Below are 11,989 nucleotides of genomic sequence, written 5' to 3' on the forward strand. Positions count from 1 at the left end.
TCTGTGAAAAACAAATATTCTTATCTAATTTGTAGAGGTTTTTTTTTAAGGGTAAGATAATGGACCAAAGATCATTAAAATCAGGAGGAAAGTGATCGGAGTTATGGCGTTTTAAGGTTCTCCCCAAATGTTAACATTTTACATAATCATACTACAATAACTAAAACCAGGACATTAATACTGATATAACTCACAGACTTTATTCAGTTTTTACTAATTGCGTCACTAATGTACTTTTCTAGTCCAGGATCACACATTATATGGATAGGCTTGTCACTGCTTCAACCAATAGAGTAAACGGAAGTGATGCCTGTGACAAGGGGAAGAAACATAGATCTCACCTCTCAGTGGGAAGTGTTTAAAGAATCTACACCTATATTTTTAAACTATCCCAAAGAGAAAAGACCCAAGAATTGCTAAGACGCTCCTGAAAAAAGAACAACAAACTGGGGAAATTTTGTTATATCAGATATCAAGATTATTATAAAACCATTCATTAAGAGAATATGATACTGATACAGGAATAGACAACAAATAAATAAGATGAAGAACCTAGAAGTAGAACCCACATATGTAATGTTCCTGACATAGTACATGGGTGATATTGTAGGTCAGTGGGAAAAGGACAAGATATTCAATGAGTAGTGCTCAGACATTTGGTGATCCAAATGAAAAAATGTTATTGGATCATATTGGATCACACTTATAAGTCAATTACTGATTAAAAACTGGGGAGTGAAGGGCAAAATCTTAGAGGTTTTTTAAGGCACTGGATAAAAATATGATGGCATCTCAGTTCCTATGTCTTCATCAGAGGCCCATCTTCATTCTTGTCCTTAGGTTTTCATAAGTCATCCCTATAGTCTTATAATAAACCCTACCACCTTTTTTGGTTTTTGCTTCAGCTAACTGTACATGGTTTCTGCCTCCTACACAAGGTATTTAAGTTAAGCTGGTGGAAAGGAAAGGCCAAACATTTACTTACCACTTACTTCATGCCCGGCATCTTCTAAGCACCTTACATATATTAACTCATTTAATTCTCACAAACAAGGCAATGAGAGAGTCACTGATTATCACCATTTTATGATGGACACATGAAGAGGCACAGAGAAGTTAAGGAACTTGCTTAAGTAAGGTCACAGGGTTAATAATAAGTAGCTAAACCAGGATTTTAATCTGGATATTCTGGCTCCAAATCCTTAATAAAGGAATTAGAATTTGAACTCGGACTGTCGGGCTCCAAAGATCCTATACGTACCCTCTATGTTGTGCTGTGAAAACCAGAGTATCACAACAACTCTCTTTGCTTTACCGTTTTATTTGTGGCCAGGCCAATCCCAAATCCTGGCGTCCTGCAGAGCCTCACAGAGAGGAGCCCTCTTCTAGCACAGACTTGGCAAAGGCTTTTTCTGGAAACACTGTGGTACCAAATAACAGCTCCTTGCAGGCACTTCCAGTTCTGGGACCAGACTTCACCTCTGTCATGTACACGTTTTGGCTCTAAAGTTCCAGCACCATTTTGCCCTGCCTTCTTCCTCCACGCCCAAGCACCTACAGTAGAGTTCACTGCAGAGGGCAGGGAGTCCCCTTCCTCCCTCCCTTCCTTCCTTCCATCCTTCCTTCCTTCCTTCTTCTCTTTCTTTCTCTATCAGCAAAAGCTTCTCTGAATTACCACAACTAGAAATGATCCATTTCTCTAACCACTATAGTATGTAGACACTTGAAACGTGCTCATGCTCTTTTATTGAATAAATAGCTGTACACTTCTCTCACCTATCTACCAGACCAAATGCAGAGGTAACGGGTGTTCTGCTGGAGCGTAATCTTCAAGAGTGGCTCCTTTACAACCAAATTTTAAAGGTAAAATATTGATATGACAAAGGGATCACTTCTGTGTCATTCTTGCATTCCCCACCATACTTCAACAATACCTTGGCCATAATGGACCACTTCATGAAGTAGGTCAGCACAGCTTTAGAGCAGATATGTTGAAAAATAGTTACCATATGGAGGTGAGTGGCACAGCTGAGTGGCACGGTTTAATCCCTGCACCTGGGCCACTTTAAAATGAAGGAAAGAGGTGTTAAGAAAAAAATATCCAAAACTTAGAAATAAGGCAAAGGAAAAGGAGCATGTTCTTTCAATATTAAACATTTTAAGAGGGGGGCCGGGGTGGCTCAGTCGGTTAAGCGTCTGCCTTCGGCTCAGGTCATGATCCCAGGGTCCTGGGATCGAGCCCCGCGTCGGGCTCCCTGCTCAGTGGGAAGCCTGCTTCTCTCTCTCCCGCTCCCCCTGCTTGTGTTCCCTCTCTCGCTGTGTCTCTCTGTCGAATAAATAAATAAAATCTTAAAAACAAAAACAAAAGAACATTTTTAACAAAGCCACGCAAGGATGATTTAAGTATCTAATCCTTGACTCACCATCTAGCACTGATTTTAAAAACCCAGATTTTGTGAAGTCACGTCTTACAGATTTTTTCCTCCTGAGACAGATGTAAACGGTTTCTGTCTAGTGGAAGAATTATCCCAAACTTACAGTTTTATTGCCTTGTAGGATATTAACCAGTTTTATATCTAACCTAACAATCTTATTCTAATATTCTTTTTTTCTAATGTCTTTAAATACCCATTTACTTAAATGGTTTTTGAATCATCTTTTGCATTTTACTATTTCCTTTACTAATGATTGAACAAATCTCTGACACAAGCCCATTCTATGTATGAGAGACATGGTTTTAAATTTTTGAAAACTATACTTTCCCCAAGCAAACTACAGAGATAGAAGACTCGTTTTCTGATAAGAATACTTGATCTGGTTTTGGGGAATACAGCTTGGACTCCCATTATTTCCTATCCAAATCACAGGGCTCCATGTTGAAGCAATGTGCAGCCCCACCTGCCCAAGATGGCCAAAAAGTCCCACCAACCTAGAGGAATTCGATCTCGGTCAGTAGTGCATCTAGGAGGAGAGCAAAGGTACCAACCAGTGGAATTAGTGATACTCTACACTCTTCAGAGTAGAGTACAGGGGAGAGGGCCGAACCAAAGGGGGAAAGGAAGCAGAAGAAAATGGAGAACGAGAAAGAAGTCCACGTAGGGAAACAAAAAAGTTTCCAGGGCCAACAAAGGCCTAGGGATGGCGCAAATGACTGGATTTCAAGCTCCTTGGAGAGAATTTTGAAAAACCCTGGATATGGACATAATAAGATTCAATAAGAGTAAATCTCCTGTTTGCTTAGGTGAGCCAAGAAAAGTACCAAGAAAAGTAAGGAGAGGCATGAAAGAAGGGGATTTCAAATATGACAGCTGAAATTTATTAGTTGAACACAAATTGAAGTGTTCTGTTAATCCAGATATAATTTTATCCACAGCATGTACACTAAGTATTGATCTTTTTGAGCACTCATTCCCCTCTCCCCAGCAATTCAAAATAGTTCCAAATACTTAGGGAAAAATTATGTTATCAAAACAAAGCAAAACCCAAATCAGAGTGAATCGTACCAGCCACCTAGTCACTAAACCGATGCTAGACAAGGACAGATGATGAACATCTGGGTTTGCTTGCCTGCAGGAAGGAGGGAAGGAAGCAGAAGACATCAGAAGGTGAGGCAGGCAGTGCACTTGCGTCTCGGAAGCACATTCTCCAAAAGTGACTTACATTCACCAGTCCAGTTTTAATGTGCCAAAAAATCACTGCTTTTCAGACTGTGATGAAAAATGTCAGAGGCAGCAGTGTCAACCTCAGGAAAGAGAAGAGTCCAGGGGAGGAGCCTTCTTTATGAAGCTCACCCCCACATGTCTGCACCAGCCACGCTCCCTCTGAGGACGGACTAGTAAGTCTCCGCTTACTAGTAGGTAAAAAGGGAAAGAGTATATAAAAGAACGGATGCTCCGAAAGAAATGTTCAACTGGCTTTAAAAAAAAAAACAAACAAAACTACCCCACCCACCAAAAAAATTGAACAGTACTTCAGAGGTGTTATTCAATGCACTTAAGTTAGTAAAAAGATAGAAATTAAACCTAGGCAGGACCTTTGTCTACAAAAGAATGCCCCTGGTATCATTGAATTCAATACTCAGGTAATAAAATTTCCATTTGATAAACATTTTTCTATGTAAGAAGCAGTTCTAATTCTATCTGAGGAATATAATTGTTGATGAAATTCAGAGACCATTATCTCTTCTCCCTTATTGAAAGGATTCAGATTCCCCCATCTTACAAAGCATCCAGTACGGTCTTTTATAATCCTCAGAATAATCCTCAAGGGGGCTGGGGGGTGGGGGTGGAAGGAAAGCACGTCCTCAGAACAGGTAGAATTGCTTTTACTGCTCTTTGTTGCCATGATGGGAATTACGTATTCAGCTCCAAATGCTGGATTCACTACAACAATGTTTTTCTCCCTCACTAGGAATAAGACAAACTATTAAATCATTATTTCCTTTCCAGCTAAGGGTCATTGTTGTCCTGACCAACTAAATGAAGCGTGCAGTATCTCCTGGGAAAAAATGGGCGGCAGAAGTGTAAGTGGTTAAATGCCCAGAGAAGTCGGGCTCTAAAACCTCACAGCTGATTGCATAGTCACTGTTTGCGATTCAGCACAACGTTAATAGGCTCCCCCTGGGAGTTAGCTGATGCTTTCTGAATAACTCACTTCTAAAATCACCTAACAAGTGAAGCAATAATTATTTGCCAGCATGAACTATGCCGCTGGTAAAAGTCATGAATCCACGTTGTTAAACCAATATGGATTTACTCTAGCTTGGCATCACTCAGATTAGTATCAGGGATAACAGGGCAAGCTGCTGTCAAGGGCCAGATACCAACAGCTTTGGCTAGAATTAAAGACAAAAAGGGCCTGGCTGGCTCAGTCGGTGGAGCATGTGACTCTTGATCTCAGGGTCATGAGTTCAAGCCTCACTTTGGGTGTGGAGGTGAAAGAAAGAAAGAGAGAGAGAGAGAAAGAAAGAAAAAGGAAGGAAGGGGCCGCCTGGGTGGCTCAGTTGCTTAAGCGACTGCCTTTGGCTCGGGTCATGATCTTGGAGTCCTGGGATCGAGTCCCGCATCGGGCTCCCTGCTGGGCAGGGAGTCTGCTTCTCCCTCTGACCCTCCTCCCTCTCATGCTCTCTGTCTCTCATTCTCTCTCTCTCTCAAATAAATAAATAAAATCTTAAAAAAAAAAAAAAGAAAAGAAAAAGGAAGGAAGGAAGGAAAAGAAAGGAAGGAAGGGAGAGAGAGAAAGAAAGAGAGAGAGAGAGAAAGAAAAAAAGGCAACAGGTAATCATCTCTTCGAGAGCTGCCTAGGTCAGCACCACTCATCCAAAGGGACAATTAGCATGAAAAAGAAGGGTTTTTGAAATCCCGCCGGTTTCTTGCCTCCTGGCTTTTGTTGTGTCACCTAAGTGAACTGTTTGTTTCCTCTTACTGTGCTTGGACTTTCTCACCCAATGGTGTAAGCTTTGCTTCTTTTTTTCTTCTCACCTAATACAGGAGAGGCTCTAAATTTCCCCTTCCTGCCAAGAGGCACCGTCCTCCTTTTTTGCAAAATGACATTTGGCAAAAGGAAAACACATCAGGAGCTCTTTCTTAAATCTTTATTGCACTGAGTATTTAAATCTTTATTGCACATCTCTAGATGATTGTTCTGTGCCCAAACAGCAAAGAGATGGGCTTCAGGGTTTCCAGTGAAATTTGCTATTTACAGCTACATTGGGGGCGGGGGAGGGGGGAGGAGTCGTGTCTCACAGTCAATGTCAGGAAATAGGGAGTATAATCTGTGCAAAACTTGCTGTTGGGAGGTGTCCCGCTTTGAACTCAAGTGGAATTCAGACATTTCAAGGCTCTTCAGGTGAGCAACAAGGATGGGGCTTCAAGAATTTGCAAGAGGAGGAGCCCTCTGGAGAGAATCATTCCCAGAGAAAAGAGAATAGACATCACAGCTGTAGGAGGGGAGGGGCAATTCCGAGTACCACACAGTGTCCTCAACCCAGTCTTGCCCATCGGATCAGGCACCCAAGACTCGCATTCCACCTAGGATGTGGGAATGGCTAGTAGAGAAAACCTCTGAGTAAAAACTATTTGTTCACAGAAATTTGGTGAGACAGCAGAACTGTACTGGCCCTCTTTAAAAGGAGAGACAATGTCCACACATCATTGGCACCTACAGGGCTTCACTCTGTTAGAAGCATCAAGTGTGAGGAATCTGTACTGCCCAGCAGTGGAAGTGAGGGCAGGGTCTCACAGACGGGTTCCATCTAGAGAAGGAGCTTGACATGCTCAGTGGAAGTGAGAGGATAGAAAGAAAATGGCTGTTTCTGTAGGTTAACTGACCAGCGTTGTTCGGAGAGACACCCTGGGGACCTTCATTTGAGAGGACCCCTTACAAAACACTGAGATCTTGTATTAGCAGGTGGGAGCAAGACCCAGTGAAACCAGGGGGACAGATGCTTCTTTTCCTAAGTGCGGTTTTACTTCGCAGGGAATATCCAGGCGAACAGACTCTTAAGTGTTTTTCTTTCGAAGGACAGATGGAGATCCATGTTGCTCAGGCCTAGCTCCTGACGTGCTTTGGCACCAGGAGTAAAAAACTGGAATGTGCTGCTTGCTTTTGGGGTGCTGCTGACCCACTGAAGATGTCACTGAGAACACTGCCAGGACTACTAATGATTTTAGCACTCCACTGAAGAAATTAAACTAGTTATTAGTTATGGAGTATTGTTGAAAAATTGTTTTGACATTTAATTTCTGTAGCTCTTTATATGTTTATTCTTTTGAGAGACTTGGTTCATCTTTGCTGTTCAGTGAGAGCATCTTCTAAGAGTTTATATCTGGATCAATTCTATGTTTGTCTTCTATTGTATTTTGTGTATTTTATATTGAAATAATTGGTTTATATTCCTGTCCCTCTTGGTGAAGCTATAAGCTCTTCATGGAACTTACAGGGACAGGGATTGTATCAGACATTTGAATTATCTTTCTTCTTCTTTTTTTTTTTTAAGATTTTATTTATTTATTTGCCAGAAAGAGACAGAGAGTACAAACAGGGGGAGTGGCAGGCAGAGGGAGAAGCAGGCTCCCTGCTAAGCAAGGAGCCCAATGCGGGACTCGATCCCAGGTCCCTGAGATCATGACCTCAGCCGAAGGCAGACGCTTAAGCATCTGAGCCACCCAGGTGCCCAGACATTGGAATTATTGGAACTGAACTCTTTATAGCCTCATCATTGTCAGAGTAAGCTCTGCCCCCCAAAAAAACTCAGATCAAAATTTTCTGTGAATGTCCTACACCATGGCTAAAACTGGTAGTTATCACCAAACACTATTTCCCTCTTCTTCAAGAGTAAAATAATCTTAGGTAGGCATGAAACAATCCAGTAAATACATTTCCCAGATTCTCTTGTAGCTAGATGCGGTCTTGTGATAAAGTTTTGGCCGTTGTGTTGTGAGCCAAGTGTGGACTGTCCCTCCCGGTTTGTGCCAGGAAAGAGAACGAGAATATCTTCCTTCTTCCACATCCTGCATCTTACCATTTGGATGAGGGATATAGTGATGAACCGCCTCCACCCTTAAAGACAAAGGCCCTCCTCTACACATGGTAGAAAAAATAGCTAAAAGGATTCTGGGACCTGACAACTCAGTTATCATAACAGCCCTGGACTGCTCACCCCTAAACTATGTATTATATGAGGGAAAAATAAACTGCTATCTCATTCAGATCACTGAATAACCACTTCGGTGTGTGGTATACATTAATATATTTATTCCATGGAACCGGCCAGTGTTCTTATTTGTCATACCTTACAAATGCTCTTGGTACAAAATAAGAAATTTAGTATCTAAATAATTATACGGGAGCGCCTGGGTGGCAAGGTTGGTTAAGTGTCCAACTCTTTGTTTCAGCTCGTTGAGATCCAGGGTCGTGAGATCAAGCCCCGTGTAGGGCTCCACACTCAGCAGAGTCTGCTTGAGATTCTTTCTCCCTTTCCCTCTATTCCCCCGACTTGTGCTCTCTCTTAAATAAATAAATAAAATCTTAAAAAAAAAATAACCATATTAAGGCAGTAGCTGGTATGTGAAATTGTCAGGATCTATTTTATAAGCTATCAAATTTCTAAAATTTAAACCTTTTAATTGTGAAGTGAGAGAAAAACCTCCCCTCTTAGCATGCATTTCTACGGCCTATTTGTCTACCACATAAATATCCGTTGGTCCAACTCCAAAAGGGTGGAAGTCAAATGTTCTAGTTCCTATCCTTCTGTTGCCCTCAGGTCATTCAAGTATGGCTGCCTTCCTACTCTCAGCATGCTTACTCTGAAACTCACAGATCGCATGCTGAACTCTGACCAATTGTAATGAGAAACGAACTTTAGTTTTTGTCATAGTCACCTCTTTCACTCTTTCTCATTATTTTATGCTCCTCCCCTCACTCCTTAATCCTCTATCACACACACTTCAATTATTTCCCATCACCCACCGCCACCATTGCCTTGTTCCAGAAAAACTTGCTCACAATATCCCTAAGAGACGTTTGTATCCCCAACCAATCCTGAGAGCCCTGCTTACCCAAGATACTTTCCATGTACTGAGTGGTTCCACTTGTAGGTCCTCTACAGCCTGGCCACAGTGCCAGCTATAAAGGCTGGGGCAGAGTGGTTGGTCCCTGAAGGACCAGAAGGATCCAATCCTGAGGTAATAAACATTCGTGAAACTGAGGGACATGTTTGATAGAAAATCCTTTAGAGAGAGCAGAAAGTCAAAGGCCTAGGGCATTTTAGGTAACATCATAAAAAGGCAACAGAGCTGAAAAATTTTTAAAAAAAAGAATGAAAACAATTCAAATTGAAGTCGGAATTAGGGTTCACATGTTTCAGACCATTCCAAGTTGCTTGCTGGAATGTGATCAAATTTATACCCTGTTAGTTTTGGATTTGAACCTGAGGTGGAGAGAACTTATTTAGTCATGGCATACTGCTATCATCAGCCTGGCCAAGGGCTCAGTCTTATTTGGTTTTGTTTGATTTTCCTCTTTAATCCTTGATTCCCACCCTCATTCCCCTCTCCAACATAAGGACCCATCCTAAAGTATAAACAATATATGTCCTTAAATATGTCTATATCCTTGTAAAATATATAGTATTATTTTGTGTATTTGTAATTTGTAAATTCCAAATTATATAAAGTAATTATGTGAAAGAACTAAATAGAGAGAACCCAGAGTTCCACATGATTTAGATAAGACCCCCATTCTCCTGACCTTTACAGCTTCATTGTCAATAGTGAATATGTCCTGAATATACCCAAAGGAAGACAGCACCCTGTGCTCCAGTAATAAAGACGAGTTCCCTGAGCCCTGTGCATTTGAAAAGATCTCCCCCCACCCCCGCCCGCCGCCACCTTACCTCACTACACTCACTCCAGTCTACCTGTAGATTGACCAACAGAGCTAATCCCACATACCCGTGAGGTTTTTTCCTCTGGCCTACATACCTTTCTCCACTGGGCTTGGAGGTGCCTAAGAATGTTCATGTCAAGAATTGTAAGGGACTGAGATTCTCCCTTACTTGCAAGCTAAAAGTTACCTGGGCACAGTTTCATGGATGTTGGCAGAAGACATGAGACTCCCAGGTCAGGGACAAAGGACAGTTATTATTCACAGCAATAGCAACTGCCAGGGTATTGCCAGGTTTTTTTTGTACCAGTTTCCCAAAGACCAATTCCTGTAGGCTGACACAAAGAGGGTCAGGTAATACCTGCACACATGGGGATGCATTACAGGAGAGGAACCATGAGCTTAGGGAACACAAATCTTTTAAAATGGATAATAAGCCTTCCTGATCTTTGCCATATAGGGAGACATTATTTTTATTATAATGGACAGTAAACAATGCCCTTTGTTACCTATCTTCCAAAACTGTTCACAATAAGAACATCCTTGAAAAGATAGTCCAGAACAAAGGTAGTCTGCTCACAAGATATGCAAAATTCAAGAGACCCTTGGAGATTGTCTCCCAAACCTCCTTCTATGCAATTCTCTCTTTCTTTCTTAAACACCCCCTTTATGAAGCTTATAATATCAGATAACTCTTTCTTGTTGCAATCATTTACAAACCTCACGTTATTCCCTCTCATTTTCTGGAGATTTCTGAAGAAATCAGTGTATTGATGATCCTTTACTACAATAGCTTTTTGGTTCCATGACTTCTCCTTCAATGATCTTAACCTCTATTTTCTGATTATTTTTGAAATTGAAATGAATATCACTTCATATGTTAGTTATTAGTGTCTCCCCTTTTTTAAAAAAAAGATTTTATGTATTTATTTGTCAGAGAGAGAGAGCACAAGCAGGGCGAGTGGCAGGCAGAGGGAGAAGCAGGCTCCCCACTGAGCAAGGAGCACAACGCGGGACTCAGTCCCAGGACCCTGAGATCATGACCTGAGCCGAAAGCAGACGCTTAACCAACTGAGCCACCTAGGCGTTCTGGGTTTACCATTTTCTTGTAATTAACAAGATGTCTTGTTTACTGTAGGTATTTATCCCTTATTGACTTTAGTTATTTCAAATATCCTTTTCCAATCCGTGATCTGTATATGAACTTTCCCTATTATATCTTTCAATGAAGCAAAGTCTTCAATTTTACTGTCTTTTCTATCCATTTCTTTTTTATCTTAGAGTTTGTGGTTGGTTTAAGTTCTCCCACACCCCAAAGCCAGGAAAATAATCTATGTTTCTCTTTTTTCTCTTACCATTAACTTTTCAGATTTACACTGTCCATTTAGGACTTAATCCAACTAAATTTCACCCTCCCATGGGATATAAACAGATATAGATATATAAAATATTTGTGGTATTAAAATTTCATTGGAAGAGGTAGAAAATTAGGGGGAAAAGTCTAAAAAAGTTTAACTATACGATAATGAAAAAAGGGTTGAGAAACACTGGTATAAGCTAAGAATCCAGCATTACTTTTCTCCATAAAAATGACACTTTCCTATTACCATCTGTTAAATGTTTTATCAATCCTTTCTCCACCTGCACATATCAGTTGTCTGATACGTGCAGTGAGCCCCCCCAACCCTTTTTCAAAATCTCTTCAATTTTTCATAACATATTTAGTCTTCTTATACATGGCAGAATAAGTGTGTTGAATTCATTTTTTTTAAGTCCTAATAGAATTTTCATTGGGATTGAATCGAATTTACAGATTAGTTTCAGAGAAGTGACATTTTACCCTGTTGCCATCCATTCCATGAGCATGGTATAGCACTCCATTTATTTAAGACCTTTATGCCCTTAATAAATTTAAAACTTTTTCTCCATAGAGATCATATACATTGTTTATTCAGTTAAATTCATAGTTTATAATTTTGATTGTTATTAGGAACAGCATCATAGAATGTTACATTTTTAGTTAGCTATTGCTGATGCAGAGGAACATTACTGATTTTTGTAAATGGATCTTGTATCTGGCATTTTTGTGAAATCTCTTATTAGATCTATAGTCTTTCTGTTGATTCAATTGGGATTATCTGGGGGAAAAAAAAAAAGACGGGGATACTTAGCTGGCAGGGGAGTGGTTTCCCAGGGCAAGGCTTATCCATTGCACTCTGGATATGCTGACCCCTGTGATTTCCCCAAATGTGGGAAACTTGACTGCATAATTTGTGGTAGCAGGGGACTGCATTAGTTGTCTCCCTTCCCTGTGCCAAGACACCAAAAAAAAAAAGAGAGCGAGAGAGAGAGAGAAGGGAGAAGAAAGAAAGAAAGAAAGAAAGAAAGAAAGAGAAAAGAAAAAGAAATTGATACAGATAGGGAGAAACCAATAATCTAGTAACCTATATGTAGCAAGAAGAACAGAAAATTGACCCCTTGTGGAGCACACTATAATGATCAGATGGTCTGGGACGTCTGGGTGGCTTAGTCAGTTAAGCGTCTGCCTTCAGCTCAGGTCATGATCCCAGGGTCCTGGGATCGAGTCCTGCATCCAGCTCCTTGC

At 40.8% G+C, this 11,989-nt stretch overlaps 1 pseudogene; it reads left to right on the forward strand.

Annotated features, from left to right (window-relative positions):
• Positions 1-11,547: 11,547 nt before the first annotated feature.
• On the forward strand, positions 11,548-11,692 carry LOC123325032 (annotated as a pseudogene).
• The last annotated feature ends 297 nt before the right edge of the window (positions 11,693-11,989 follow it).

This window comes from Neomonachus schauinslandi, chromosome 5, assembly GCF_002201575.2.
Source record: "Neomonachus schauinslandi chromosome 5, ASM220157v2, whole genome shotgun sequence".
NCBI lineage: Eukaryota > Metazoa > Chordata > Mammalia > Carnivora > Phocidae > Neomonachus > Neomonachus schauinslandi.